We start from the raw sequence: 26165 nt of genomic DNA, 5'->3' as shown, positions 1-26165 counted from the left end.
CAGAAAGAAGAGGATGATCGACAATGTCAGGACACCTTCTGGTTCTCATTTTGTCCGGAGCAATGTTTTCAGTTTTACGCCTAATGTCAAATGATATTCGGTTACATTCTAATTAAATGGTTGTGTATTACCAACTGTACTTCTCTTGATTGGGGCAAAAAAAAAAATGAATAAACTCATTCAGCCACTTGGCCCTAATTTTTTTTTGACAACCTATAAACAAGTGGTCTCAAAAAAAAAATCCAAAGATAATTTATATGACGTAATATTTTGTACTTGCATGACCAGTGGTTTTATTTGAATTTATGTTTTAAGAACTGATGCATGTGTCTATACACACATGTATGTATACACATACATGACATATAATATATGTATATGTATTGTGTGCATATATGCATATTTACATTTCTGGGTGTGTGCATGTATGTGTGTTCTATTGGCTTGTTTTCAGTAGTTAGGGACATTTCCATGGTAACCTTATTGCAGCAACTATGACAACATGGACAGAAAACCCAAGCAACCTGGGATCTAGTTCTTCCTACAATATTGGGTTTGTCTTGACCGAACATTTATTCCATATGATCCTCAGTTTCCTCGTCTGCAGAGTGACAAACTTGAAGTTTCCTTCCAGCTCCACACTTGATGATTGTTTCTATAGCCTATGTTTAGGGACTGTAATATATAAAGAAGCAGTTGGGAGTAGTGTAACGAGTGCTAGGCTTGGAGCAGGAAGACCAGAGACTGGTCACAAAGCGATTACAGGGCTCCCTGTGCTATCCTGAGACAGAGAATAAGATGATGTTTGGCAACTCCATTGCCTTCGGCCACTTCAGGGACATAGTTCAAGGGCAGAAAGGAACATGTTCAGTCAAGAGAAATCAGGAACCCTGAGGGACAAATGTTTGGCAACTCCATTGCCTATATTCACTTCTGGTTGATAGTTCAAGGACAGAGAAATAAGTTCAGACAAGAGGGAGCAGAAACCCTGAGAGTCAGTATTGCTTTTGGACACAGGGATCAGGGAGCATGAGGAACAATATAATTTCTGGTCCCAAGAGAGCAGGGTCCCTGAGGAGCGGTATTGGTTACAATCCCAGGGGGCCAGAGGCTCTTTTTGGTTAAGGACCAGAGTGAAGAATTTATCTCTCCCTCCTTTCTCCCCCTTATTTTCCTACTCCTTGGGTAGGCGCGAGGTGAGTAGAGGCATAATGGATGCCAGTCTTCTCCCCCCCTCCCATTCGGGACGTGGCCTTCAGGGCAGCTCAGGTCTGGGTCCCCTCTAACCTCACTTGATACAACTTTTCCTGCGTTCTCACCTCTCCATCCCCACCCCTCACAGCACTTTTCCCCATGGTGGCTGGGACATCTCTCCTCAGATAGCAATACCTCAGAAGCATCAAAAATTTACAAATCCCCCAAAGTAGCTCTGAAAACAGAAGTGCAAAAAATCTCTAGCTTGAGACACCATCTTTTCCCAAAATGATGGTAATAGAGGTCATCATTAACACAAAGTTCAGAATCAATAAATAGGGAGGAAAAATGAACAAACAGTAAAAACAAAACAAAACAACCAAAAAAAAAACTTGACCATAATGAACTACTATAGAGACAGGGAAGGTCAAGACACAGTCTCAGAAAAAAGATTAGGAAGTTCTAAATACAGATCACTGAAATGAGGATTAAGGCTGCTTAGAACCCAGTGGTGGGGCTAGGTGATAGTGACAGAAACATCAGCATCATTGAGAGCTCTTAAGACAGTGATGATAAGGGAACATGGAAACTGGTCAAAAAGGGATCACAAGGAACCTCTTTGCTAGCACTGGATAAAGTTATCAGTCACTGTCTCACCAGTATATCACCTATAGCCACTTTGGGGACATAGTTCAAGGAGAGAGGGGAAGCACTTTTGGTTAAGAGGGAGTGTAGAGCCAAGCACAAGCTGCTTTCCAGGGGATGGCTGCTGTGAACAGCTTTCAAGATTCTGATTACATACTATAGTGAACTCTCTATTTATTCAGTAACAAATCAGAGCAAATCATAAAGATAAAATAAAGGTACAGCATTCACAATGTAACAAATTATCACAGAAAATCAAAATACAGCTTTCACAATGGCATAATAACTCAACTTGTCACTAAAATGGCCACATAGTTTTCACCAAAGTGTTCACATAGTTTTGAACAAAGTACAATCAATCAAAGTCAATCACTTAGTAACTCAATCATTCAAACATAAAGTACAAAAGGTCAAAGTCCTCCACCCATGGGGCATGGCAAGTTACAAATCAGTCACTATTCAATCATCAGTCACTACTCAGTAACCTCTTAAGGGGGTAGTGGGAAATACACAAGCCATCCATCCCCAGGTTACTAGTAAATTACAATTTCAGTCACTACTCAGTAACCATGGAGAGGTCTTTTCACCTTGACTTGTGGAAGTATTTAAGCTCCCATGGCTCCTCTTCCATGGTCCCAGCTTCCATTTGAATCTAACCAACTGCCACCTGAGTTCAAAGGCAGACAGGTCCCAGCTCCTTGTCCTTCTCTCTGTGCAGTTCCTGCTCCACATTGGAGCTCACAGTGTCCAGTCCATCTCAAATCCTTCACAATCTCTGTTCCAGGGAAGTCAAGGCTTAACAAAGCCACAAACTGATTAAGTAGTGACACCACAGTCATGCTTCCTCTGGCAACTTCTCATCAGCTCCTCAGCATCTCCAGCTGGTACTTGGAAGTCTTCAGCAGAAGTTTCAGCTGGTTTCCAGAATCAAAATCACTCTATCCAGGTTCCCAAAATAAAAATCATTCTTTCCATCCTGGGACTCTCTTCCTCAGCCTCCAGGACCTGGTTCAAAGAAAATCTGATATTTAAGCTAGGGCTTCCCCTTATATACCTATTAGCTGCTCCCTGTTCTGCCCCTTCCTGTTACATCAGCAACTTCCTGTTACCTCAGCAACAGGGGTTCATACCTTTTGTTTCTTAACAAATTACATTACTGTTACAGGGAGTGGAAACCCTCAGTAGTAATATTGATTTTGGTCCCAAGGGATCAATGATGTGAAGAACAGTATCATTTGCAATCATGTGGGATCAGGGACCCTGAGGAACAATATCAATTGCAAACCCAAAGGATCAAAAGCCCTTCCTAGGTAGGAACCAGCAAGCAGTAGGTAAGGACCAGATCACAGACCAGGAGAACAGGGAACCAGAGCTCTATATAGATCACATCACCTTGGAAACAACACAAACTTCCAAACTCCCATGACTACCTCTAAATTAACAGGTAAAAAAATCAAAAGATTGAGAGTGCTCCTTCCCCACAACATGACAGCAACAGAGGCCAACTTTTACATAAAGTTCAAAGTAAGAAAGAGTCTGAAAAAAGTGAGCCAACAACAATAAAAAAAACTTGACCATAAAAATCTACTATAGTGACAAAGAAGATCAAGATAAAAACTTAGAAGAAGATAATTAAATCAACAGAGCTGTAAGAAAAGTCTCCAAGGGAAAAACAAATGAATTGGATGCAAGCTCAATAAGAATTTCTGGAAGAGATAAATTTTATTTTCAACATCAAATAAGAGAGGTAGAAGTAAAAAAAATATGTCAAGAAATGAAAGCAAAGGAAAAACTTTAAAAAGACAAGAACTTGGTAAAAGGTAAAACAATACTGAAGAAAATAATTCCTTCAAAATTAGAATTGAGTACATTGAAGTTGGGTATATTTGAAGATAATGAGTCCATGAGATATCTTGAAATAATAAGAAAAAATAAAAACATAAGAATGTGAAATATGTCATAGGAAAAACAGCTAATGAAGAAAAGAGATAGAGAGATAATTTCAAAATTATTAGAGTGCCTAAATTCATGATTAAAAAAGAGCCTAGACATCATATTCCAAGAAATTATCAAGGAAAACCATCCTGATATCCTAGAATCAGGAGTTAATATAGAAATTGAAAGAAACCATTCATTTCCAGCTGAAAGAGTTTTCAAAATTAAAACTGTCAGGAGTATTATAATGAACTTCCAGACCTCTCATGTCAAAGACAAAATATTTTGATAAGCCAGAAAGAAATCATCTGAAAACAATGGAGCCACATGGAACCACAATAAGGACCAGTACAATATGTATCAGTTACCACATTAAAGAAGCAGAAGGCAAAAGACCTGGGATTACAAGCAAGAATGACTGAAAAGACACAGACTGAATATAATACTTGACTTTCTAATTCAAGCCTGAAGTGTAACACAAAAATGTTAAAAAAAAAAAAAAGGAAGAGAAATCATAGGGATTCAATAAGATTAAACTATTTACTTTTCTATATGGGAAGATGATAATGCAACTTAAAGTAACTTTATATTTTTATTAGGGAAATTAAAAGGATTCTACATTGAAACACGGTGTGTGAGTGAATCAATTATATTGGGATGATGTAAAAAAAGGACAAGAAAGGTGGATGTCCAAGTGGAAGGGGAAAGGAAGAGAAAGAATGAAAAAATAACCTTATGCAAAAGGAGTATTGAAGGAAGAGATTTTAAGATTGAGGAGAAAATGCTGGAGGGAGGGCAAGCAAGGTATGAACCCCAAAAGTAAATGTGTTCAAAGCGGGAATTCTATACACACATATACATATGTTTGTATGTGTATATATATATATATATGTGTGTGTGTGTGTGTGTGTGTGTGTGTGTGTGTAGTAGAAAATCTATTTTATTCAGAAGAGAAGTAGGTAGTGGAGGTAAGAGAAAGAGTGAAAGATAAAAGGGAATCACCAGGCAGAAGCAAAATAGACTTCAGATAAAAGGAGAGGAGGGAGAGAGAGAGAGAGAGAGAGAGAGAGAGAGAGAGAGAGAGAGAGAATAAGGAAAAGACAATAAGATCAAGGAAAATAAACAGTAACTCTAATTGTGAAAGTGGATAGGATGAACTCGCTCATAAAAGAGAAGATGAAAGCAGAATAGATTAGAAACCAGAATCCAACAATTTTTGGCATATAAGAGATGTTAAACAGAGATACATATCAAGAGTTAAAATAGGGTCAATAGAAGAATGCTACAATGGAAGTAAAAAAGGCAGAGATACCAATTATGATCTCAAAAAAGAAAAAGAAAAAATAGATCTAATTAAAAAGGAGAAGCAGATAAACCAAATTTTGGTAAAAACGAATCACAGACAATGAAGCAATATCAATATTAAGTATATATATACACCAAATATCATAGCATCCAAATTCCTTTTATTTGATTTCTTTCAGTTTTAACTTTATTTAACAAATTTTGTGATCACATAATTGTAACAGTTATCACTTGTGAATGTAGAGGTTTACAGTTTTAATAAAGAAAAGAATCTAGAAGATGTGTGAACTCATAAACTGTATATAACACACAGATTTCATGTTTTATGGTTTAGATAACATTTTTTCATATTTCAGATGATTTATTAACTTCTGATTTACATCATTCATTTCCGCAATATTTTGAGTTACAAATTTTCTCCCCATTTTCCCCTACCCACCACCCCCAAAATAGTAGTCCCACAGGATATCACCTCCTCCAATCTGCTCTCATCCAAATCTTCTCCCATACCCCCTTTGACTTTTCCAGTAGGGCACGGTGGATCTCTATGCCCCAGTGTCTATATAACTTATTTCCAAATTACATGTAAAATAGTATTAATAATAGTATATATACACACACACATATATATATATATATATGTGTGTGTGTGTGTGTGTATATTAAACATTTTATTTTAAAACTTTGAATTCCATATTCATTCCCTTCCTCCATTGTCACCCAACGTTATTGGGAAGACAAGTAGTTCAGTATATGTTGTACGTGTGTAGGTAGTGCAAAACATAACCATAGTAGATATATTGTAAAAGACTGACAATATTTCCCTCCCTCCTATCCCACCTCCCACTTTTTCTATTCTCTACTTTGATCTCATCCCTTTTCAACTGAGGGTGCTTCCAACTTGCTCTCCTCCAGCCTGTCCTCCCTTCCATCATTCCCCCTCTCATCCCCTTCCCACCTACTCTCTTGCAGGGTGAGATACCCTTTTTAGTGTGTATGTCATTCCTTCTCCAAGCCAAATTCAATGAGAATAAAGTTGAACGATTCCCTTTTGCCTTCCTATCCTTCCCCTCCATTGTAGTCATTTTCCCTTGCCTCTTCTATATGAGATAGTTTACCCCATTCTGTCTCTCCCCATAATCTCTCATTATATTCCTCTCTCACCTCTTAATTTCACCTTTTATGTATCATCTCTTCCTATTAAATTGGTCCTGTGCCCTCTATCTATGTATACATGAAAACATATATGCATACATTCGCATATGTATTCATATGCCCATATACCATGCGATATAGACACACAGACATATACACACATATATACACACACATATACATATATATACACATATATGTACATATACATACATATATATATATATTCCCTTCAACTATTTTCATATTGAGAACTGTTTAATCACTTACAATTATTGTTTTTCCCTGTAGGAATTTTAATATTTCAACTTTTTATAAGTTACTTATGACTTTTTTCCCTGTTTAGCTTCTCATGCTTCTCTTGCTTCTTGTATCTGAATGTGAAATTTTCTATTTAACTCTGGTTTTTTTCATCAAGAATGCTTGAAAGTCCTCTATTCCACTGAATGACAATATTTTCCCCTGAAACATGATGCTCAATTTTGCTGGGTAGGTGGTTCTTCGTTTTAATCCCAGCTCCTTTGACCTCTGGAATATCATATTCCAAGCCCTTCAATCCCTCATTGTAGAAGCTGCCAGATCCTGAGTTATCCTGATTGAGTTTCCACAATATTCAAATTATTTCTTCCTGGCTGCTTGTGATATTTTCTCCTTAACCTGGGAATTCTGGAACCTGGCTATAATATTCCTAGGAGTTTTCTTTTTGGGATCTTCTCAGGAGGTGATCAGTGGATTCTTTCAACCTCTATCTTGCCCTCTGGTTCTAAAACATCAGGTCAGTTTTCTTTGAGAACTTCCTGGATGATGATTTCTAGGATCTTACTTTGATCATGGCTTTCAGATAGTCCAATAATTTTTATATTATCTCTTCTGGATCTATTTTCCAGGTCAGTGGTTTTTCCCATGAGATAGTTCACATTGCCTTCTATTCTTTCATTTGTTTGGATCTGTTTAACAGCATCTTGATTTCTCATAAAGTCATTAGCTTCCACTTGCTCCAATCTAATTCTGAAGGAATGATTCTCCTCAGTAAGCTTTTGAGATTCTTTTTCCACCTGGCAAATTTGGCTTTTTAAGGCATTCTTCTCCTCATTGCCTTTTTGTGCCTCTTTTGTCATTTGAGTTAGTGTGTTTTTTAAGGTGTTATTTTCCTCAGTCATTTTCTTTCATTGTTCTCATTTCTCTTCCCCATTTTTCCTCCACTTCTCCTATCTGCTTCTTAAGGTCCTCTGTGGCTTGTAAACTGCTCATTTTTTTTCCTGGAAGCTTTTGGTGCAGGAATTCTGACTTCACTGTCTTCCTCCTGTTCCATGCTTTGATCCTTTTTGTCCCCAAAATAGGAGCCTAATGTTGGATTGCTTTGCTTGTTTTGCTTCCTTTACCTGGTCATTTTGACCACCAATTACTTGAGTTTTGGGCTTTTTGCCACAGTAGGTCTCTACCAATGGTCCAGAGAGCTTTATTCCAAATGCTGGGGTTTTCTCAGCTGCCAGAGTTATTAGTTGTGTGCCTTCTCTGAACCCTCCACTGGCTCTGGCAAGCTAGTTGCACACCCCAGGACCTCCACCCTAGAACACAGTCCAGGTCCAAGCAGGTTAAAGCAATAGTGATTACCCCTCAGACTGGTCACTTGGTCCCCTACACTCTGCAGGCCAGCAGCTGAAGCTGCCATGGGTTTGCTGCTGGACCACAGTCCTCAGCAGCTTCTTGCCCCAGGGACAACAGCTGACACACTCCCAACTACTGGGACCCAAAATCCACATTGAACTGAACTCTAACTTTGTCTTTAGCATCCATGTGTTGATAATTCTGGATCGCCACAGCTGCTGGTGATCTCACAGCCACAGAGTTGGTGGCTGGTCAGGCCTGCCCTGGGGCTAAAACCTCGGGCTCACGTGGGGCTGGGCTTGGCTCCCAAATTGCTGAGCTGGAAAATTTCTGCTGGCCTGCTGGGTTGTACTTAGTGGCAGGTTAGCTTCTCTGTGTCATTTTGTGGGTTCTGTAGCTCCAAAATTTGTTTAGAGTCCCCTTTTACATGAATTGGAGGTGGTGGGAGCTAGAGCCACATGGAGGTCCTGTTTCTACTCTGCCATCTTCTAGATAACATTCTTCCCCCCTCCCCCCATTTTTCAAATGCTTGATTAATTTCTGATTTACATCATTCATTTCTGCCAGTTTTTTGAGTTACAAATTTTCTACCTGTTTTTCTGCTACCCACCACGTCAAAATAGCAGTCCCACAGTATATCCCCTCCTCCAATCTGCTCTCTCCCATATTTTCTCCCATATCACTTTCGACTTTTCCAGTAGGGCATGGTGGATCTCTATACCCCAGTCCCTGTATATCTCATTTCCCAATTACATGTAAAATAGAATTAATAATAGTATATAAATATTTTTAAACATTTTATTTTAAAACTTTGAATTAAAGATTCATTCCCTTCCTCCCTTTTCACCCACCTCTACTGGGAAGATAAACAGTTCAGTATAGGTTGTACATGTGTAGGTAGTGCAAAATATTACCATAGTAGATATATTGTAAAAAACTGGCTATATTTCCCTCCCTTATATCTCACCTCCTACTTGTTCTATTCTCTACTTTGATCCAGTCCCTTTTCAAAAGTGGGTGCTTCCAACTTTACTCCCCCCCCCAGCCTGTCCTACATTCCATCATCCCCCCTCTGATCCCCTTCCCCCCTACTCTCCTGTAGGGTGAGATACCCTGTTTATTATGTATTTCATTCTCTCCCCAAGGCAAATTCAATGAGAATAAGATTGACCCACTCCCTTTTGCCTTCCTATTCTTCCCCTCCATTGTAACCATTTTCCCTTGCCTCTTCTGTGTGAGGCCCATTCTGTCTTTCCCCATCTCTTCTCATTATATTCCTCTCTAACCTCTTAATTTCATCTTTTAAGCATTATCCCTCCCTGTTTAATTGGTTCTGTGCCATCGCTTTATGCATACCTGTAAACATATTTACACACATTCAAATATGTATTCATATGCCCATATACACTCATATATAGACATATATGTATATATATATATATATTCCCTTCAACTATTTTCATACTGAGAAAGATTTCATCAGTTACAATTATTGTTTTTCTATGAAGGAATATTAATAGTTCAACTTTGATAATTTCATTATAATTTCTTTTCCCCTTTTAACTTCTCATGCTTCTCTTGCTTCTTGTATCTGAATGTCAAATTTTCTATTCACCTCTGTTTTTTTCATCAAGAGTGCTTGAAAGTCCTCTATTCCACTGAATGACAATATTTTCCCCTGAAATATGACACTCAGTTTTGCTGGGTAGGTGATTCTTAGTTTCAATCCCAGCTCCTTTGACTTCCGAAATATCATATTCCAAGCCCTTCGACCCCTCAGGGCAGAATAGAAGCTGCCAGATCCTGGGTTATCCTGATTGTGTTTCCACAATATTCAAATTGTTTCTTCCTGGCTGCTTGTAATATTCTCTCCTTAACCTGGGAATTCCAGAACCTGGCTATAATATTCCTAGGAGTTTTCTTTTTGGGATCTCTTTCAGGAGGTGATCAGTTGATTCTTTCCACCTTTAATTTGCCCTCTGGTTCTAAAACATCAGAGAAGTTTTCTTTGAGAACTTCCTGGATAATGATTTCTAAGATCTTACTTTGATCATGGCTTTCAGGTAGTTCAATAATTTTAAAATTATCTCTCCTGGATCTATTTTCCAGGTCAGTTTTTCCAATGAGATATTTCACATTGCCTTCTAATCTTTCACTTGTTTGGATCTGTTTAACAGCATCTTGATTTCTCATAAAGTCATTAGCTTCCATTTGCTCCAATATAATTCTGAAGCCATGATTCTCCTCAATGAGCTTTTAAGATTCTTTTTCCATCTGGCAAATTTGGCTTTTTAAGGCATTCTTCTCCTCATTGCCTTTTTGAGCCTCTTTTGCCAATTAAGTTAGTCTATTTTCTAAGGTGTTATTTTCCTCAGTCAGGCTGTTGCCTTTCATTTCTCATCATTCTCATTTCTCTTCCCAAATTTTCCTCCACTTATCTTGTCTGCTTTTTAAGGTCCTCTATGAGCTGTAACCAGTTTATATTTTCCTTTGAAGCTCTTGGTGTAGGAATTCTGACTTCACTGTCTTCCTCCTGTTCCATGCTTTGATCATTTTTGTCCCCCAAAAAGGAGTCTAATGTTGGAATCTTTTGTCTGCTTTATTTTCTTTGCCTGGTCATGTCGCCCCTCAGTCACCTGACCTCTGGGCTTTTTGCCACAGTAGGACTCTGCCACCAGACAGGCGAGCTTTCGTCCCAAATGCTGGAGTTTTTTTCAGCTGCCAGAGGTATTAGATGGGTCCCCTCTTTGAGGTCTCCACACACTCTGGCAAGCTGGACACGTGCCCCAGGACCTCCACCCTAGACTGCAATCCAGATCCAAGCTGGTTAAAGCAAGAGAAATTACCCCCTCAGACTGGTTCCTTGGTCCTCCTACAATCTCCAGGCCAGGAGCTCTGAAGTAGCCATGTGGTGGTGGCTACATGGGTTCCACACTTCAGCTTCTTCTCCCTCCAGGTGGTAAAGCTGGACCACAATCCCTGACTCCTTGTTCCTAAAGTTCACTAACCTCTCACTTTGTCTTTGGTATTTATGTGTTGATAATTCTGGAAACTTCCACACCTACTGGTGATCCAGTGTGCTGATGTCTCTCTAGCTGCGGCTGGTCGTGGCCACCCTGAGTCTACAACTTCGGGCTCATGTAGGGCTGTGCTCTGTTACCAGAATGCTGTACTGGCCCCTTTCTGCTGGCCTATGGGGCTTTCTTCAGCAGGAGGGTAATTTCTCTCTGTCACTTTGTGGATTCTGTAGATCTAAAATTTGTTTAAAGTAATTTTTGCATGTTTTGGAGGAGGTAGAAGTGGGAGCCATGCAGAAGTTCTGTTTCTACTCCTCTATCTTGGCTCTGCCTCTAAAGTAGTGATGTTAGTCTATTTTTATTCATTTTCTTCAGTCAGGTTGTTGACTCACTTTTCATGATTTTCTTGTATCATTCTCATTTCTCTTCCCAATTATTCCTCCACTTCTTTTACTTGGTTTTCAAATCCTTCTTGAGCTCCTCCATGTCCTGTAACCAGTTCATATTTTTCTTGGGAGTTTTGATGTTTGGGTTCTGACTTTGTTGTCTTCCTCCTGTTCCATGTTTTGATCCTTTTTGTCCCTCAAAAAGGAGTCTATGGTAGGATCGTGTTTCCTATATTTGTTCATGTTACCAGTCAATTACTTGACATTTGAATGCTTTGCCACAGTAGAACTTTGCTTTCAGAATGGAGAGAGCTTTGTCCCAAATCACTGGGGTTTTCTCAGCTGTCATAGAAATTATGAAATTGCCCTCTCTGCAGCCCCCACAGTCTCTGGCACCTGGCCACACAACCTAGGACCTCCTGCTAAGACTGTGATCCAGATCCAAGCAGGTTAAATTAAAAGTGAGTACCCTCTGAATGGTCACTTGGTTCCCCTACAAGGGGAAGAGATTCTTCAGTCCAGGAGCTCCTGAGACAACCCCATGGCACAGACACCAGAATTTTACTACTTCTCACCTGGAGGCAGGGGCTGGACCATGCTCTTTCATCCACCCATTCCAACAGAGTTCCACACTGACCTTTTATTTTTTCTTTGGTGTTTATGCATTGAGAATTCTGGAAACTGCCACAGCCGCTGGAGCTTCACTCCTGAAATCTGCTCTGGCCACTGCTGGTTGGGGCTGCCCTGGGACTACAACTGCAGGCTCATGTATGTCTGGGCTTGGCTCCCAGCTCAGGGTGATAGCCCCTTCCTGCCTTCCACATGAGATTTGTTTCTCTCTGTCACCTTGTGGGTTCTGTAGCACTAAAATTTGTTTAGAGTCATTTTTTTTTTTTACTTGTATTGGAGTAGGTAGAAGCCAGAGCCTCAGGGAAGTTCTGTTTCTACTCTAGCATCTTGGCTCCACCCAGCCTCCAAATTCATTTTTTAAGCAATTGTGGTTAAGTAACTTGCTCAAGGTTACATGACCAATTATATCTGGATGTGGTGGTAACTATCTGAGCCTGAATTTGATCCCAGGTCATCCTGACTCTGTGGCCGGTGCTCTTACTGTGCTACCTGCTGCCCAAAGCATCCAAATTCTTAAAGAAAAAATTAATTGAATTAAAAAAAAACATCAAAATAAAATAAATAAATAAAATTGTGTTCATGGAGGAACTCACTTTTCCCCTTTTAGAGTTAGAGAAACCCGATCATGAAACAAATAAGAAGGAAATCAAAGAGATGAATAGAATCTTAGAAAAATTAGATACGATAAACTTCTGGAGAAAACGGAATGTAAATTGAAAGGAGCCATATCATTTTCTTAGCTGTACATAGACCTTCACAAAAAAAAAAATTAACTGTGTATTAGGGAACAGAAACTTCATACCCAAACTCAGTAAAACAGAAGTATTAAATGCATTCTTTTCAGACCACAAGAGAGTAAAAATTGTATTTTGTTTAGATTCAGGGAAAGGGAGATTAAAATTTTTAATTAGAAATGAAATAATCTAATCCTAAAAAATGAATGAATCAAGAAAGAAATAATAGAAACAATGAAAAATTTCATTAAAGTAAATGAAAACAAAGGAGACAAGATTCCAAAATTTGTGGGACATAGCTAAAGTAGTATTTAGGGGAAAATCTATATTTTTACCTGCTTGAATCACTAAAACAGAGAAAGAACAAGTCAATTAATTGATCATAAAACTTTAAAAAAAACTACAAAAAAAAACAAATAAAATATTCCCAATAAAACACCAAAATGGAAAACATCAAAATCAGTAGTGAGATTAATAAAATTGAAAGCATATAAAAAATCTTCAACTAATTAAAAAAAAGTTGCAGCTGGTTTTATGAAATGTCCCCCTCCCCCAAATAGATACAAAATTGGTCAAACTGATTTTTTTAAAATAAGGAAGAAAACCAAATTACCAGAGTCAAAATCAAAAGGGGTAAATTCATAACTAATGATGGTAAAATTAAAGGGATTAATAGTGGTTTTTTGCCTAATTAGATGTTGATAAAACTGACAATTTAAGTGACCATAGAAGGATAATTCCAAATATGAAAACTGCCCAGAGTAACATAAGAGCAATAGCCTATATTAAAACACTAGATAATCTAATTTTAGGGGAAAAACCAGCATCTTAAGATCAAGCCATCAGTGAGCTCCCCAAGAAAAAATCTCCAGGGTCAGATGAATTTACAAATGAATTTTACCAAGCATTTAAGTAATAATTAATCTCAGTACTAGATAACTACTTGAAAAAAAAATAAGTAAATAAGGTGGCCTACCAATTCCTTTTATGATGCAAATATAGTTTTGATACCTAAAATAAGGATATGAAACCAAAATAAACTAACGATCCATTTCCTTTTTGAATATCAGTGCAAAAATTTTATATATAATTCTAGCACATAGATTACAACAATATATCACAGAAATTATATACTATGACCAGGTGGAATTTATACCACGAATGCAAGTCTGGTTCAAAATTAATAGGAAAACTATCACCATAATTGACCATACCAATAACAAAACACCAACAAAAAAACACATATCAAAATCAAATTACTATATTAATAGATGTAGAAAAACTCCTTTAGCAAAATAGAACATCAATTTTATTGAAAGAAGAAAACTAATAATCATATGATTCAATTGTTTTTCTTTTTTTGGGGGGGGGGGTGAGGCAGGGCAACTGGTGTTATGTGACTTGCCCGAGGTCACAGGGCTAGTAAGTGTAAGGTGTCTGAATCTGGATTTGAGTCAGTTCCTCCTGATTGGTGCTCTATTCACCTCACCACCTACATACCCCTGGAGGTTTTCTTAAAATAAGCATCTATCTAAAACCGAGAGAGCAAACTCTCTGTCTCTGTCTCTGTCTCTGTCTCTGTCTCTGTCTCTGTCTCTGTCTCTCTCTGTCTCTCTCTCTCTCTCTCTCTCTCTCTCTCTCTCTCTCTCTCTCTCTCTCTCTCTCTCTCTCTCTCTCTCTCTCTCTCTCTCTCTCTCTCTCCATACATACATATGATAAATAAGACAAAGAAATTGTAAGAATAAAAGTAATCAGCAATGAAACAAAATTACCACTTTCTGCAGATGATATGATGGTATACTTAGAGCACCTAGAGAATAAACTAAAAATCTATGTGAAAAAGTTAACAACCTCAGCAAAATTGCAGAATATAAAATAAACCCACAAAAATCATGATCATTTCTATCTACTACCAATGAAACCCAGCCGCAAGAGATAGAAAGAGTAATTCCATTTAAAAAATTGCAAGTAACATAAGACATTTGGGAGTCTACCTGACAAGTCAAACTCAGGGACTATAACAACACAATTACAAAACAATTTTCACACATTTAAAGACAAATCTATACAATTGGAGAAATGTTAATTATTCATGGGTAGGCTTAGTCAATAGAACAAAAATGACAATTTTTCCTAATTTAATTTACTTATTCAGTGACATACCAATCAAACTTCTGAAGAATTACTTTGTAGAACTAGAAAAAAAATAATAAAATTCATCTGGAAGATCAAAGGGTCAAGAATATCAAAGGAATCAATGAAAAAAAATGTGCAGGAAGGCAAGTTAGCAATTCCAGATTTTCAACTATATTAAAAATGGTAATCATCAAAACAATCTGGCACTTGTTAAGAAATACAGTTCTTGATCAGTAAAATAGATTAGGTACACAATACACAGTAGATAAGTGACCGTTGTAATCAAGTGTTTAATAAACCCAAAGATGCAAGTTTTTGAGATGAGAATTCCCTATCTGACAAAAATTGGGAGATAAAACTGAAAAGCAGTTTGGCCAAAAAGAAAGTTTCCTAGGTGTAGAACACCACCTCACACCATGTACAAAAATAGGATCAAAATAAATAATTTAGTCATAAAGGGTGAGATCATAATTTATTATGTCTATGTGTAGGGGAAGAAATTATGACCACATATGATTTAGAGATAATCATAGGAATTGAAATACTTTTGATTACATAAAATTAAAAATAAATTGCACAAACAAAATAAATATAATCAAAATTAGAAGAATAACAGGAAATGAGGTAAATTACATCAGCTTTCTCTGATGAAGGCTGCATTTGTATATAGGAAGTTGAGTAAAATTTATTACAAAAGATAAAACAATTCCTCAGTTTATAAATGGCTAAAAGATATGAATAAGCAATTTTCTAAAGAAAAAATCAAAGCTATCCATATTCACATCAAGAAGTGCTCAAAATCTCTACTGACTAGAGGAATTAAAATTAAAACTACTCTGAAGTACCACCTCATACTATCAGGTTTTCTAACAGTACAGGTAAAGAAAATGACTTCAGTGGATGTGGAAAATTTGGACATTATTACACTGTTGGTGAAATTGTGAACTAGTCCAATCATTCTGGAGAATAATTTGCAACTATTCCCAGAGATCTATAAAACTATGATTACCATTTAACCTAGAAAAACAACTATATCTCAAAGAAATCAAAGAAAGCATTTTAAAAATGACCTGTTTGTACAAAAATTTTTATGGCAGCTGTTGTGTGTGTGTGTGTGTGTGTGTGTGTATGTGTGTGTGTGTGTGTGTAATTGAAGGGATGGTCATCATTTGGGTAATGGCTGAACAAATTATAGTATATGACTGTTAGGGATATTGTGCTATAAGAAATAATGAGCAGAATGGTTTCAGGAAAAAAAAAACCGAGAAGACTTAGACGAACTCATGCAAAGTGAGCAGATCAAGGAGAACATTGTACAGAGTAACAGAGTGATAGTGATATTGGAAGGATGAGCAACTGTGAAAGACTTACCTATTCTGATAAAGACAGTGATCCAAGACACTTCAAAGGAACCCCTTATAAAAAATGTTATCCACCTCCAGAAAGAGAACTGATGAACTTTGAATGCAGGTGAAGCATGACATTTTTTTACTTTTTGTTTTATTTTTTTGTGTGTGTTTTCATTTGCAACGTGGCTAATATGGAAATATGTTTTGTATGAACTGACATATGTAATTGATATCAATTTGCTTACCTTCTTAAGGAGGGAGAGATTTTAAATTCAAAATTTGAAAAAAATATTGTTAGAAATGTTTTACACATATGTGGGAAATAATTGACATATATGCACACAGATATAAACATATCTATACACACATATGTCCACATATCCACTGTGTACATGTACAGTTATGTGTCTTTATATATGTTTATGAGTGTTTTCACACACAATTTTTTAATTTATATGTATTTGTTGGGTACACTCCTTATGGTGATTTTATCAGAGAGCATAGAATAGGTGTTGCACAGGATGAGCAGACAAGGATGAATTTTGATTTATATTTCCATAGAGAACATCCAAATCTATGATTTACAGATCTATTTGATCATATCTTTATTATTATTGTTATGGTTGTAAGTAACACTCATTTCTTAAAAATCATGCATGTTTCTATTACTGACATTAATTCATGCTTACTTTGAGGATTGTTTCTTCTATTACTTCTGGAAATTTGTATATCATTCTACTTGTGCTTAACCACCTTACTTTGCTTTGTACTTCGTGTTTCTTCAATTTCCCTGGCCCTTTATGGATCAGTCAATAAGGAATTGGTCTCCACATATGTAATTTACAATCTATGACTCTTTAGACTGATTTTGATAGTTGTTTTGGAGTACAATTTGACAACCAACCTGATGATAATCCTTTCTGCAACTGAGTAAACTAATCCTCAAATGACTGATATGTAGTCTATCAGCACACCTTTACACTTTACTGCTTGATAAAGCAGAGGTTATGCCTCTTTGGCCTAGTCTTCATAAGCCCAGTGTCATAATTTTTAAATAATGATACATTACATTAAGACTTTAGTAGTAGATTAAACATTACTACTCTGTATTACTAAATACTAATCATAATTATTCTATTCTTTGAAGTATTTGGAAAAAATAAAAGAAAGGAGAAATAAAATACTATGTGGCACACTTGAAATTCTAAAAATCAGCTTTCAGGAAAATAAAAAAAATACTGAGTGCTTACTGAGAAATTGCTTAAAGGTTAGGTTATTGGATCAGAATAACTGATCCAATATTATTGTATGGTAAAATAATGAGAATATGAGGCATGTAGAAAGACGTTTAACTATTTGCGTGAATTGGTACTATGTGAAGTCATCAGAATGAAAAGAATAGTGTACATGACAATAGCAGTGTCAAATAAAAGACCACTAAAATAAAGCCAAACTCTGAGCAATCGAAATAAATAAACTCAAATATTGCATGAGGAAATATACTTATTTCCATAAAACAAATGAGAATGAAACTAAGATAGCGGGATACTGTATCCATTGCAAATATATAATTTGCTTCTTATCAAGTGCTTTCTCTCACCTATTTTTTTCAAATAATGGGCTGATTTAATGGGAATGGTAGTTACAGAAATTACTGTGATATAAAAATAGACAACAATAATGCCTTTGTGTTTTTTTTCTTTTAAAGAAGAAATTTGTGAATATTTTCACAGGTAACAGAAATTGAAAAGGTTTGCATGATTTTAAATTGTTTTGGTCATCTTTGCTTAGACATATTAAAATATGAGTGCCATTTAATAATATCAGCAATATAATTTAACTTTAAAAGTTTTTTTCTTTTTAAAAATTTGGAGGGAGAATGATGGGTTGAGAGACTTTCTCTTTTAAATTGGATTAAAAATACAATTAAATTCATATAAGGTCATTAGCTGTATGCATATACATATACATATGTACATACATGCATATATATACACACATATTCATATATGTCCAAGAAGTAAAAATGTAATCATACTTATGAAATGTTTCTAATTAATCACATAACCAATTCTAAACAGAAAGTTTCAGGTGCTATTGAATAGATGAGGCATTAGTATTGTAATTCTTGATATTGGTTCTATTAAATCTCCAGGTTTAATTTCCTTTACTAAAATCCTTTGGATATTAAGGAGATATGAAGTATAGATAGTATTTTTGAGAGTTTTTTTGTTTTTTTTCTATGTTATGTGCTTCAATCACATATGCAAATCCAGGTTTCCAGAGAAAAATTCAACTTCATTAATGTTTTCAAATATTCCCGAAGTAATGTGTAAATTTAAGACTCTGGATAAATATCATTTGGTTCCTATATTTTAGTATAGCTTTAAAAAAAAGTTTGATAGATGAACATTCTAAATGGGTTTTATCCCCGAACCCCTTTCTAACTATGACTGCAATGTTCCCTTAAATATGTATTTAAACAAGATGCATTATAAATGTGTACCAAATGGATAAGTAAATAATAGGTATTTATTAAAATAATGGTCAGTTAAAATTTCTAGAAACAATATTCATGATTTAAGTAATGCATTTTGGGAATCAGAGGAGATGAGTCTAAAATTTTCCTCTCCAGTAGCAAAAAGAAAGCTGGGTAACATGATTTTTATTTTGTTATTCCTCACTTTTCCAAAAAAAAAAAATACTTGTTTGATCTTGGGAAGGCACTTCACCACTCTAGGTCTCAGTCTCATAGTTTGTAAATTGAAGGATCTAGATTCCCTTAATTCTAAAGTTTCTTTTACCTCTAACACTGTGGTTCTTTGCATAAAGTGTTGCCATTTTAAAATGCAATATTGTAGATTCATTCAATTTATGTTGAATATGACATTTTAAAAAGTATACAATCTAATCCTGAAATTCTATTTGCCTTCTCACCCGTAAAAATTTGAACTCATTAAAAATAATAAAATTAAATGCATTCTTTGGAAGACAACATTTTTCACAGACCAGAACATCATAGAGGTTTCATTTGATTTGAAAGAATAAATGATTTCTTTCAAAGCATCAACTTATTATTATCATCCTGCCTTACTGTGAATAAATCCATATTTTTCTGCCCTTACTTCTGGTGATTTGTGTGACATCTGTGGAAATAAAAGGCTTTGAAAGAAAATGGGCAAATCTGGGTTACACGTGAGTTGCTGATGAGCTGAAATCTCAGTCACAGAGGAAAAGTGGATAGTGTCCTACTTACACAAATGTTAAATAAAGAGAGTTCTGCTCCTGAATTTTACTTTCTCCCTGCTAATGGGCATCAATCAGGTTATTTTTTAGGTCTATCAAAAATAATAACATGTCATTGTAATATTTCTCCTGGAAAGTGTAAAGCCAGAAAAAGCTGTGTATGCACATATGTGTGGAATGGTGGGGAGAAGTACATGATAGCTATCTTTTCCCTCATTCATACCTTCTTTAGCTACTACACAGTCGAGCAAAGGATAGAATCTCAACCTTTTGTACTTTGCATAAAAATTCTATTCTTTCCTGAAAGATTCTGAGGAAAAGTCCCTGCTATATGAGTCAGGAGACCTGAGATCAAGTTTCAGCTTACTATATTACCTTGGGTAAATCACTTATGTTTCTCTCTACCAACTTCCTTTTATGAAAAATAGGGAAAATATTTGCTATAGATACCTCAGGTTTGCTGGGAGGATTAAATCATTCAATATATTTGAAATAACTCATAAAAGCACAGAATCATTAAACAAATGCAAAATCTTCTTATCATCATCATCATCATCATCATTTTTTTAAATAAAGTCCTATTAGAATGTCACACTATGAAGTGGAGATGATGCTTAGTTCTAAGGAGCAGGATACAGGTTTTTTTTTGGCAGATTCTACTAAACTAGAAAAGCTTCAAATACAGGTCAGTTGACAGCCTGATATCCCAGGTTCAGACCATGTTGAGAACTTTGTAAGCAGATCTGCCTCCAAGGGATAAATTTTTAACCAGAAAAACACCTGACAAATCAGCTACTGAAACAGGAAAGACTTTCAGTCATTATTGTTGAAAGGGATACTTACACTAATGGATGCATATATCTTTTGAAGTATATTTTAATATACTTATCATTGTCTTCATACTAATTACTTATGTGCTTTCTTAAGATGCACTAACGGATTTTGTTCTTCCCAGCTTAGCGAGAGGTTCTGGTCTTAAGGCCTTAGCTAGCTGACAATTTCTATCATCTAAAATGGTCACTTTAGGCCCTGAACCACATATTCTTTTATTCTCTCAAAAATAATCTTAATTTCTGTCCCAAACAAAGGAAAAAAGAAAATTGTCAATCTTCACGGATGTGGCATTTATAATTTAATAAAATTAATAAATGCTACCTCCAGGCAGACCTGGAAAAGGGGACCCAGTTTTGAACTTTAAAGTAAAGTAAATATCTCATGTTAATATTCATGCACATATAAATGAATTAGGATAGATACATGGGTAACTATAATTGCCTAGTTTATTGTTGGGATTTGGGAGCAATATTTCATTTTTTCTTAATATTAAAACAATCTTTGACCATTACGATACCTTGGCCACAAAATGAAAGTCCTACTGGTTCCTCTAGCTTAGATTTCAAATTAAGCTTATTTATTACTTAGCCACTTTAAACCACTGGCCTTACACACACTCATTTTTAAAAATCTTTTTAATGAAAAGAAATAGCATGTAATAATTATGGGATAACTTCCACTGCTTTGGCTCATTTCAGTCATAAAAAGCTAAAGAAGTTAGAAACCTCTTTTTTAAATAAACTCAGTATCTTATTCTAAAATAGGTCAAGACTTTATGACACTAAAAACTGACAAAGAAGGTAAAATAGCCTGTTTTCTACTTTGTAATGTACTGCTCTTGACCGATTAATATTTCACAAATGTTTGTGATATTGCCATACCAACATATTGCATTAGAAATACAACTCAAGGGTGGCTAGCTGGCTTAGTGAATAGAGCACTAGCCCTTGAGTCAGGAGGACCTGAGTTTAAATCCAACCTTAGACACTTAATACTTACTAGCCATGTGACCTTGGGCAAGTCACTTAATCCCAATTGACCTGCCTTTTCCCCTCCAAAAAGAAAAAAAAAGAAAAAGAAAAGAAATGCAACTCAGTTCTTTTCAATGCCCTTAGTCTTTGTAAAGTATAAAGTTTCTCCTTACTGTTGCTCATGAGTATAAGTTTTTTGTTGTTGTTGTTGCTGTCATTGTTAGAATTTATAGGATATGTTCTGCTTCTTAAATACCAAGGAAATCTTGATTCACGAAAGTAGTAATTGAAGTGTACAACTCTAACATGAAAGTGAAAAGTATTACAGCTCATTTATACATAAAAACAGCATAGGTGGTGCTAAGAAACTGTGGATAAAGATTGAGTGAGCCTACCCTTGTCCTAGACTATATTGTCCCTTTGATCTCAAGTAAGTAACTTTACTTCCTGGCATCTCAACAAATCCATTCTTCTATCACAGAGTAGTATCTTCTCAAAATGATTCAGTGCACTTAGATAAAAGGATGGTTATTAGCACACAAGCAGTGATCACTAACTATATTAAAGATGAAAGGAGACCATGTAAAAATAAGCATTTCTTGTATATTTTTATTTATAGTCTATAATTTCCTTCATGAACATTATGATATGACACCAGATGAAAATTAATTGTTTTTGTTGAATGCTGCAATGTTGAATTATAATATTTCTCACATAGTTTCAAAACCTTGGTATTCTTAAAATCTAGATTTTCAATATTCAATTTAAGTGACAATAAACATGTAAAAATGTGCATTATAAAAAACAATGGTAAGGAAAATATAGTAATGGAAACTATGTGTCTCACTCTCAAGAGAAAGTAGTAATATAAATTCTGTGATGTGTACATTGAAAACTCTTTATAGTTTCAAACTGACTAGTAAGGCATTACCGAATTGACCTCATTTTAAATATGCAAGGGTGCTCTAAAACTTTAAATGTATAGTTATATTGCACATTATAAAAATGAAATGTATCATTGCCTTGTTCTTCAGATTCCAGTGTTCAAATATAAAAATCCTGGCCAATTATTTACAAGAGCACATTCTGTGAATAACTGATTTTGGAAGTGTATTTGCCATGAGACAAATGAAAGACTTTTCATTCAGCAGATGGAGAAAAGTGAAAACAATTGCGATAATTTAACCTAAAAAGAATACCAAAGTTGAAGTTCTGATTGTTTTCAAATATAAGAAAGAAATGAAAAGAATTTGTTATCCATCAACTAGTAAAGCAGGAAAATTCAAGTATCATTTTAATAATATGACTCCTAAGAGATAACTTGATTTTTTTTCATCTGAATGTTGCTCAGAGCAGTATGACTTTCTTTTATTACACTGGAAATCTTGAGTAATAAAGTAAGGAATCATATAGTTTAAATTAGAATAAAACAATCATGCTGGGGGAATTGGGTTGAGTGAACTGGCATCCCTGAATTCTTACCCAGTTTATAAATGTAAAATTACATTTGACTCCAACAAAGCCCAAAAAGACAAAGATTATTCTTAATAAATTTTTAACTTTTATTTCTTCTTTCTGCAATCATTTGTCTTTTGTATATAAATAATCAGATTCCATTAAAATGGAAGTGTTCAGGTAAACCTCTACATCGGGGGTCAAAGATACGGTATTTGGAGGTTGTTATATTGTTGCTTCCTGTGACCGAGTCCTGCATATATTATTGTCCCCCTGACCCCTTAGCAATGCTCCTATTATAAACGAACAAGAACTTAGTTAAAGCTTTGGTCTCTTTTGAATCTTTTCCAGTGGGGTCTGTCCTGAATATACTACCCCTACTATTCAGCACCACCTACAGCTCCGGGGTGGTGGTGCTGAAGGGACAGCTCCCAGCTCTGTGGGCCATCTCAGTCGGAGCTCCAGCAAAGCTTTCTGTAAGCATCGCCCATACATTCCTTTTTAACACGTACTCATTCACAAAAATCTGGGAAGAGAACCTTCGTCATCTCTGCTTTCATGGAGATGTAGTTAGACTGCCTCTCGTGAACACCCACCACCCACCCTACCAATATTTGGTATGTAAGCTGACACAGAGTAAGTGGGGAGGGAAGAGGAGTCGAGGTGAGGATTGTGGGCCAGGGGGAGGGGAGGAAAGCTAAGGAAAGAGGATAGTGAAAGTTATCCCCACCACCCGCCTAACATCTCTCTCTCTCTCTCTCTCTCTCTCTCTCTCTTTCCCCTTCCCTCTTTCTCTCTCTCTCCCTTTTCTTCATCACTTATCGTTCCCCACCACCACCACCACCACCACCAGCACCACGACCCCGCCCCAACATACGGAGTTTGGGACAAGAGAGGGAGATCCGGAAATGGAGGCACTTGTTGTTTTCTTGAGCCCATAAATCATTAGTACGATTTATTCAACACAAATACTTTAAATTCTCAAAATAAAGAGTCAAATATGAGTGGTTTTTCCAACCACACAGTTGCTCTGCACAGATAAAACTCAGTCCTTAAAGCGCGCTCGCTTACGCCCTTGAAAGCAGCAAAAGACAGTTGGAGAGAGTTTTCTCAGTCCTGTCCCTGTCCCGTTCCACGAGTGTAAGGGTGCGGGCACCTCATAAACCCGGCTGTTGAACTCCTGGTCCATCGTTCCATGTCATATAATATACAGGGATCCGTATATATGTAGAGGTGAAAGAGAAAGAGGAGGGCAATATGTTTCCTTCATTTATAACATTGCATCTCCGCATTTCATAACTCTCGATCATTCACATTTATGCAGCTGTTAAATATTTCATCAAAGGTAGAATATGAATGCAGAACAGTTTTATTTTTAATATGGAAATCTTAAAATAGTCTGTTAGTAAATTGCAAGTGTCAAATGATTTCAAATGTATTCTCTCAAATTCCCCCATCCCCTCCCCCTCAAAAAAAAAAAAGCTTGCTGCAGATTGTAGAAGGATTTGAGTCTGCAGCTAGAGCGAGGGGGATTAGGACGAGAGCAGTGCAAGTTAAATTGTGCTGCATATAAAAAAAAAATGGGCGGATTGGTCTCTAGATGGAGAGACTGGTACCACCTTCCTTTCTAAAATAAAATCTCTCTGGCATGAAGTCACTGCCTATTTCACATCCGGTTTACCCTGGGACGTATTACTACTGTCTTGGTAAAGAGAAATCTTTTGTTGTATATCTGCAGACCGAATATTGGGAAGAAATTTGGGTGTGAAATCTTCAACGTTGAAGTACGGAAGAGTCCATGATGCCTCAGACTGTATGAGTGAGAGGCAGAGCCAGGGACAACACTCAGCTCCAGTTCCTCAGCCATCCCTTACTCTCACCAGCTCCGATTTCTTGGCGATTTTCTCTGGCAGACTTTCCACCCTCCCTTCCCACCCCCTCCCACCCCCCGCCCCCCGCCCATATCTTCAAGATCCAGTGCCTGGAGGGGGCCGGAGGTAAGTGCTGCTTCAGGACAGCGAGCAGACCTTTGAACGTGGGTTTTTCAAGCCTGAGAGATCAGGAAGCTACAGGGGGAAGAGAGAGGGAGAGGGAGAATGCGAAGAGCCGGTTTCCACAGCAGGTAGAAAAGATTCGAAAAAATTGATGGAAACCTCAGCATCGCTGGGTCACCCGCTACTCCCCCCCCCCACCTTCTCCCCTCGTTTTGGGTAGATTTTAATTTGGAATTTATTTTTGGAAAAGGAGGGGGAAATAAGACTTGTTTTGATATATTTTGCAAAGGTGGGGGTGAGAGGAATATGGTCCAAAGTTGCAATGATGGGAAGCAAAACATGTTTCAATGTAAGCTTTGGGTGAAGGCACTCTTTTAATCTGGCACCAAAATGCATTAAATGCATCTTTCCCGTTTTTCCAGTGGATGCTGCCGAAATGCCCTTGCGTGTGGAAGCCTTTCTCATTTTGTATTTGATAAACTCAAGAATATGTATTTTTAAAGCTTTTACATTGGTGTGTGTGTGTGTGTGTGTGTGTGTGTGTGTGTGTTGGGAAAAAGGGGAGGCATGTAGAGAAGAAAGTAGCCTGGGGTTCTTTTGTAAATTGGCATGTTTGCATTTCTCTTTTCGTGCTGCAAGAAACTTTACTTCTTCAGCAACTGTAGTGTCTTGTTGGGATTGTTTTATTCTTTTAAAAATATTAAAGGAAGGCAAAGACCTGGAGCTCTATGCCTAAGTAATCTTTGGGGAGGCATAAGCAACAAACAAAACACAAAATATTTTTAAAAGTCAGTTGAGTTCAGTAACAGAAGCTGTTTTATTTTATTCAGATGTTGCTGCTTTATTGGAAGAAGCATTATGCTTGTGTAACTTGAATACCATCTTTTACTACAAAGATTTTTATTGTTTCTTTCCTGTTATATTTAACTCATCTTTGTCAAAGTCAAACATGAAATCAACCCAGATCTATTGATGGCTTAGTTTTCTTATCTCTAGATCATTTTACTCAAAAGACATTATGTTTTATTGCTCACATGTCTGATAATAACTGTTTTTAAATTGATTTAAATAGTCCCTGAGAGTGTGGAATGAATTGGTGTGGATTTATTTTAGAGGCACACCATATTAAACTATAGAGTACTTAATTTATAAAGTGCTTTTATGTGTTGTAATTAATTAATCTTCTCAACTACTAAGAAATGCAAATTTTCATTCACATTTCTGAATATTTCAATTAAATTGCATGCAAAAACATAAAAATCTATTCAAAACCCTCATATTGAATTGGATTTGAAAAGCAAAGCCATGAATAGATTCAAAGTTTACATTATTGAAACCTCCCTACCATTTCTTCTTCTAACAATCCACAACATCAATATCCAAAAATTAGTAATAGTTGCATTTTATCTAAAAGGGAAATATCCTTTATAAAATCATGGCAAAAGCAATGACTTGCTAGTATCCATCTGAAAATAGCCTGTTTATAAGAAAACATTTCTGAGCAGGGAGTATAGCAAAAGAAACGAAAGAAAGAAAGAAAGAAAGAAAGAAAGAAAGAAAGAAAGAAAGAA

The 26165-nt window shown here is 36.3% G+C and overlaps 1 protein-coding gene across 2 annotated transcripts in view; it reads left to right on the top strand.

Annotated features, from left to right (window-relative positions):
• The first annotated feature begins 24540 nt into the window (after positions 1–24540).
• The window catches only part of GABRA1 (gamma-aminobutyric acid type A receptor subunit alpha1), a 79620-nt gene continuing 77995 nt past the window's right edge, over positions 24541–26165 (top strand). The window contains exon 1 of one of the 2 annotated variants that reach the window (XM_069102426.1): positions 24541–24597. The gene's annotated coding sequence lies outside the window, so the exon portion shown is untranslated. The other variant, XM_069102427.1, reaches the window with a different exon arrangement.

Source organism: Petaurus breviceps, unplaced genomic scaffold (genome assembly GCF_028583685.1).
Source record: "Petaurus breviceps papuanus isolate PSGF00001 unplaced genomic scaffold, PetGlider_PUasm1.0 551, whole genome shotgun sequence".
NCBI classification, from domain to species: domain Eukaryota; kingdom Metazoa; phylum Chordata; class Mammalia; order Diprotodontia; family Petauridae; genus Petaurus; species Petaurus breviceps.
Note: the sequence above shows the minus strand (reverse complement) of the source record. Positions and strands in the feature narration are given on the sequence as shown.